The sequence below is a fragment of the Archocentrus centrarchus genome, chromosome 22 (genome assembly GCF_007364275.1).
Source record: "Archocentrus centrarchus isolate MPI-CPG fArcCen1 chromosome 22, fArcCen1, whole genome shotgun sequence".
NCBI lineage: Eukaryota > Metazoa > Chordata > Actinopteri > Cichliformes > Cichlidae > Archocentrus > Archocentrus centrarchus.
In genome coordinates, this window is record NC_044367.1 from 26,787,980 (window position 1) to 26,794,270 (window position 6,291).

The following is a 6,291-nucleotide window of genomic DNA, read 5'->3' on the forward strand; positions in this document are numbered from 1 at the left end:
CTCGCATACAATACAGTTCCAACCCAAGTGTGGAGGAATTCTTAAGCAAAAAGAAAGACACTGTAAGTCAAGCACAACAAGATTGATCATTTGGTGGCTCCAATTTTCTATTTGACAATCTTGTTTCTGGAGCAGAAGGTTGGGTGATCTTACTGTGGAAGTATTTGTCCTGGTGGCCACTCGTGGTATTGCAGTGGCCCACAACTCTCTCCTGCAGCTGCAGACATGTTCTTCTGCGCCGTGTCCTCGATGTTCATGTGTCATTGACTGGTGGTAAAGAGAAGTGTTTAATGCTAATTTGTCCACTGACCAGTCTGTGTGTGTGCCCTGCTGTATTCTGTCTCTGCAACATCTTTCAGCTCGGGTGCACCCCTCACATGCACTTCAAAACACAACGCATGTAAAGTCGCGCTTTGACTTCAAGTCCAGAGGCCGAGAGAACGGCATTAATCAGGCACAGATGACCTGCATTTGTTCCATGTGACGAATGCGGCCGAGAAGGGAAAAAAAGGGTTGGCATTTGAAATTCAGATGTAAAGAGTGAAATGGCTGGTACATTAAAAGGTTACATCAAAGCTAGCGGCCCCCGGTATATGTTTCTGTCGCCCCCATCCTTGCCCTTCCTGATTCCATATATATTTTCCAGTCAGTTCAGAGCAGCCGTGGTGCAGAACAGTAAAGGACGTGACCTGAGGAAATAGGACGGTGGGCCAGGGGTGGAGAGATGTGCAGCTTATCAGCTGATCCCAGGGGTTATACAGTTGGCGTGGTGGAAAAACGGGGAATGCGGCAGAACATATATAGAACAAGGTTAAAGGAGGACATGTTGTGGATGCTCTCGGGCCATCTTTCCCCTCCTCCAACATTTAACCTCATTCTTGCTCTCAGGTCCATCAGTGAGGCCTCATTGCTGCTACATGCTGAAACAAGGAGAGTGATTCAGGCCCTCGACAAGGAACTTGAAGTATTGCCAAAGATATCAGTCTTCAGACAGGGCGTGGCCTTTCACACTGCCCTCTTCCCTGCACCGCTGCTGCTCTCCAACCTCCCAGCTGCATGCCGGGAGCTTAACTGCTCCACAGCACAAGAGCCGCCGACTCTCAGACCCCCGCTGCACTGTCAGAGCAACACTTTTAACCGCGATTAAAGACCAACGACAGAAGAAATTAAATGTCAGCGTCTGAAACACTGAAGCATCACAGAGATTACTAATGAGCTGTCGTTAACGTCTAATTAATGTTACTTCTAATTAGTGTGACCTTAAGCGCGAGATTAGATGACAGTTGTGTTCTGTCAATGAAAACAGCAAATTCAACAACAAAAGAGACACGCTGGCATCCACTTTATTCATTCCTTTGCTCTGACGCAGCCAAGTGGAAACTCCTGTTAACTTGTTCACTGGGCGGCCACATTAGAGTTCAGTATTTATTCTTCTACTTTTCACTTGGTTATGTCGTCTGAAAGATTGAAATTTGTGTCCACTTTAATGGCAAATACTTCACTATGTTGACAAGATAGTTACTAATATGGCTGAGCCTTTACACTGAAGCGGCCGTTGACAGGTCAGGACCCGGTCTGAAACAGATTCATGAACACCGACCCACTCATGACTGAAACAACAATGGATCATTTTGTAAATTTGCTAAAATCCAGCATTAGGGATAATTATCTATTTCGAGCAGGATATAGCTTTAGATCAGAGATCCTCAAATCCAGGCCTCGAGGTCCGGAGTCCTGGAGGGTTTAGATGTGTCCCTGATCCAACACACTTCCTCCTCAGTGTGTAGTCAAGTTCTCCAGAGTCCTGCTAATGACTTCTATATTTGACTCAGGTGTGTTGAAGCAGAGACACATCTAAAACCTGCAGGACACCGAAACTCGAGGCCTGGATTTGAGGAACCCTGCTTTAGAACTTAGACGGTACGAAGTATAACCAAAAGGTTGTGGGACCTGGCCCGTGATCACCTGTCCAGACGGATACAGCTGCTATTTTTAGATGGCTCCCCTCAGTATCAGTCCAGTTCTACTGCACATGAACTTTTTTGTTTTGAGGATAACTGCTGGTGATCCGAGACTTCAGGTCTCTGGCTACAACCGAGCAGTTTTCAGTTTCCAGGTCTGAAAGCGAAGCGGGGTTGCAGATTGATCTGGACCCACTTGGGTATTTTAACGCAGGCAGCTGCAGTAAAACTAGATGCTACCTGACTCAGGGCCCAGATGGCCATTAGTCCCTCAGAGAATCTCTCTAACAAAGAGAAAACCAAACAAATAAGTGTGATTTACGTAAATAAGAAAACAGACTAATTAGTGTTTCCTCATAAGCCAGTCAGTTTAGATATTACATGCCAGTCTGTACCAGTCTGTGCCCTCATTGTTTTTCCTCATTCAGAACAACACAGAAAACACAGTTAGCTGAGACCAGATATCTCCAATCCAGATTCCCAGCCAATAAAATGATTCTTTCATCTTTTTTTTCCCACAACTTCGTCTCGGCTCTGTGAATATCCACTGGGGTGGCAACGGGGACGTGCTTCACAGTCCAGGATTGAGGACAATCCTACACATTGCGAGTGTTTATCAAATACCAACAGCTTCTTTGAGCCCTGAAATACAGGCACATTATGCTGGAGGGAGAGACCCAGAAACATCAACAACATCCAGAGAACTGTGGTTGTTATGTAAGCTGAATCAAATTGATCCTATGGGGATCGACTCGTGGGCTTGAGCTGCAGTGACACGGATGAAAATTCAGGCATAATCTGTAAGCACTCGCAGAGGGCGAGTCACTGCTGTAGTCCTTATTTTAAACTGCGCATTGTGGTGTCTGTTTAAAAGCCTCTCTGGTCTATCTGTCTATCTATCTATGCTACAGATGTCCCTGTTAATGAGAATACTTGACCTGGGGATTGAAATGCGGCAGACAGCAGAACAAGAAGAAAAAAGAAGGGGGGGGGGGCTGACAATATGTTTGAAGCTGTGAGAGAGACGGAGGTGAGCCGGGTGGAGGAGGGGTGGGACCTCCGAGGCTTTGGAGCCAATTTGAGGACCTTGTGATGCAAAACCAGTCCTCGGCAACAGACAGTTCCCATGGCAACTGTGTGCTGCCAAAGTTCCTTGTTGACAAATGACAGCCCCCCCCCTCTCCTCAGCGCTCGCCCGGCGATATTCGTGTGTCTGTGTTTATGCGTGCGTGGATGCGTGCGGTATTTGGTAGGTCCTCATCTTGCCTCAGGCACGGGGGCGTGAGGGGGCTTGTGTTTGGAGAAAGGACAGAATTGTGTTAGTATGTAGACAAAGTGTGAGTATGGGATTCACACGCACAAACACACAACAGTGGAACAATGTTTCCTTAAAGATTTGATCAAATATGTGTTCTTAATGTTTTATAGCATAAGTGCTGTGACTGGAACGTGTTGGAAACAAAATAATCTAATAGTGTCATTTGAATGATGCGCTATGTGTAGAATAATGACTTGTAGTCACATATGTGTGAAAATAAAGTTATTGAATGGAGAAACTAGGAAAATGGGATTATTGAAACAGCTAAAAGTAATGGATGAATTATATAATTAAAACTGCTCGCTAAAGATAAATGATTTTAATAGGCCAGCTGAAAGTAGTTTAAACGGTTAGCTAAAAAGGATAAATGATGTATTTTTAACAGCTTATCTAAAACGAATAATTAGCCTTCGGTAACCTCAGGTACGCCACAGATCTGTGAAAAACTGAGAACAGCCCATCATACAGTAGCTTGTAGCTCCACCTTTAGCAGCAATAACGTGGAGTAATCATGTTTGTCTCTCTCATCACTGTGGAGGAATTTGGGCCCACCCATCTTTACATCCTTCAGCTCATGCAGCGCTCTCCATAGCCCCCCCCCCCCCCCCCCCCCCCCCCCCCCCCAGCATTTCAGTCAGGTCGAGGTCTGGGCCTCGATTCTTTTCTTTTTCAGCCACTCTGTTGTAGAGTTGCTGCTGTGCTTGTGATCATTGTCCTGTTGCACAACCCCATTCGAGCCCATCTTAGCTGTTGGACAGATGGCCTCACATTAGCCTCTACAATACTTTGGTATACAGAGGAGTTCGTGGTCGACTCAGTGACTGCAGGGCGCTCAGGTCCTGTTTCTGTGAGACAACCCTAATCATCACCGCTCCACCACCGTGCTGACAGGCGGTCTGAGGCGTTTGTGCTGATAGTCTGGTTTTTGCCAAATGTGGTGCTGTGCTCCACTTCAGTCTCATCTGTCCAAAGAACGATGTTACAGATGTTCTGATGCACCTCTGCAAACCTAATCACTGCTGTAACGTTCGTTTAGAGAGAAGAAGCTTTCTCCTGGCCGTACTTCTTCTGTCTTTTTCTAATCATACTGTCATGAAGTTCCACATGTAAAGCTCACTGAGACCTGTAGAGTCTGAGATGGAGCTCTTGGGTTTCTCAGTCTGACCTTGGGGTGGATTTGCTGGGACGTCCACTCCTGGGAAGATTAGCAGCTATAGTGAATGTTTTCCATTTGCATTTGTTGGACTTCAAATTGTCTTATAAGCCTTCCCAGATTGATGGGCAGCAGCAATTGCTTATTTCAGATCCTTGCTGATATCTTTCCTCTGTGGCAGTGTGTAAACACACACCTGAATGTGCCTGACCAACAAACTGCCAAAAAAATGCCTGTGAACGAGCTGCTCAATGAGTCAAATGCATCTGACTCGCAGCAGCCGTCTACTCCTACCCTCTTAATTGCTATGGAAGCAATACTTTGTAAAATAAATAAAATAATGACCATAGTGTAATATGTTTTGTAGTTCAACTGAAGTTGTGTTTACCTCATTTTAAGACCTGCTAATGAGCAGATTTTTATTATATCCTGATAAAACTTTACAATTTAAAGAGGGCATACTTTCTTTTTACCATATAAAAGCTCTTTAAACATTGTTTTATGGAACTTTTCTATTTTGTACGCTGCTTTTGCAATCATATTTACGACTTGAGTCCAATAATAGAAAGTGCAAAATGAGAAACAGTAACAGTGAGTGATCTGAAGTGGAAGCAGAGAGGGGGAGAGGGATGGGGGCAGGCTGAGCAGCAGGATCCAAACACCCCTGCAGCAGAGGTGTCATGAAAAGATGATCTCCCATCCTCACCTCGCAACAGAGCTGTCAAGATGTTGAGACCCGTGATTTAACCTCCCAGCTTCACACTGTTACATCCTACTGACACACACTCACATGCCACACACACACAGACACTCTACACCACAGTGGCTTCGCTGCTTTCAAGCAACCTGCAGCAGAGTCAAACCAAACCTGCACAGCATTTGAAACAATCCAGTCATTAGGTTACTCGTACGAACGTTACTGTATCAAAAGAATATTTAAATATGCAAACATAGGCTGCATTTTTAGCAAAAGCACAAATGTGGATGTGTGTACTTATCTCTGGGTTTTAACCCTTTAAAACCTTCACATTGACCCTTCTGACAATTTGACAGAAATTAATTACAGATTAATATGAATATATACACTTTAATTTCTATTTTATTTGCTATATCTGGCTCTTTCTTTGCAATTTTTTGCTTAAAAATGTATTGTGCTTTTTATTTAAGTTTTTCAGGGGGGAATAAAATCACAATGTTGATGTAGAGGTCTCAAAAACTTATTGTATCAAATATGATAAACTAGGCATTGAGGGGTTAAAAGGATGCAGATGGACAGACCTGTTTTATGTGAATATTGCATCGCAGGGACGACAGGTACGCCGGGGAGCACGGGGACGAGCGTGGAGGTGACGGCTCCCAGCGTAATGTCAAAGAGATTAACAGGAATTGAACAGCAAAGTGACACCTGAGAGACATCTGGCAAGAGCGGTGCGACCGCACTCCACCGAACAGCAGACAGAACGGGAAGCAATTCAATAAGCAGGAACTCACACACACACACACACACACTCGTATTTAAAAGGCTGCCGGGATCGCTGTGATGTAAAAAGAATAACAGAGGAAGCGATGATTTTTCCACATTTCTTTTACTGATCTTTACACTTGTCACAGAACATCACACAAAATTACCAGAGCACATTTGCTCTTTTGTTATTTTTAATAACAGACAATGCAGTTACATGTTCTCGTCTCACAAACAAATACTGCTGCATCTTCCATTTTAAAATTACCACTGATAATATAAATGGGTTTATTACTTTAAATTCAATACACTAGGCTCTGTTTTTCTGGCTGAAAATGGGCGGGACTCCACCTAACAAACCGACTAAGTGCATCCATCCAAATCACAAGAAAAAGAA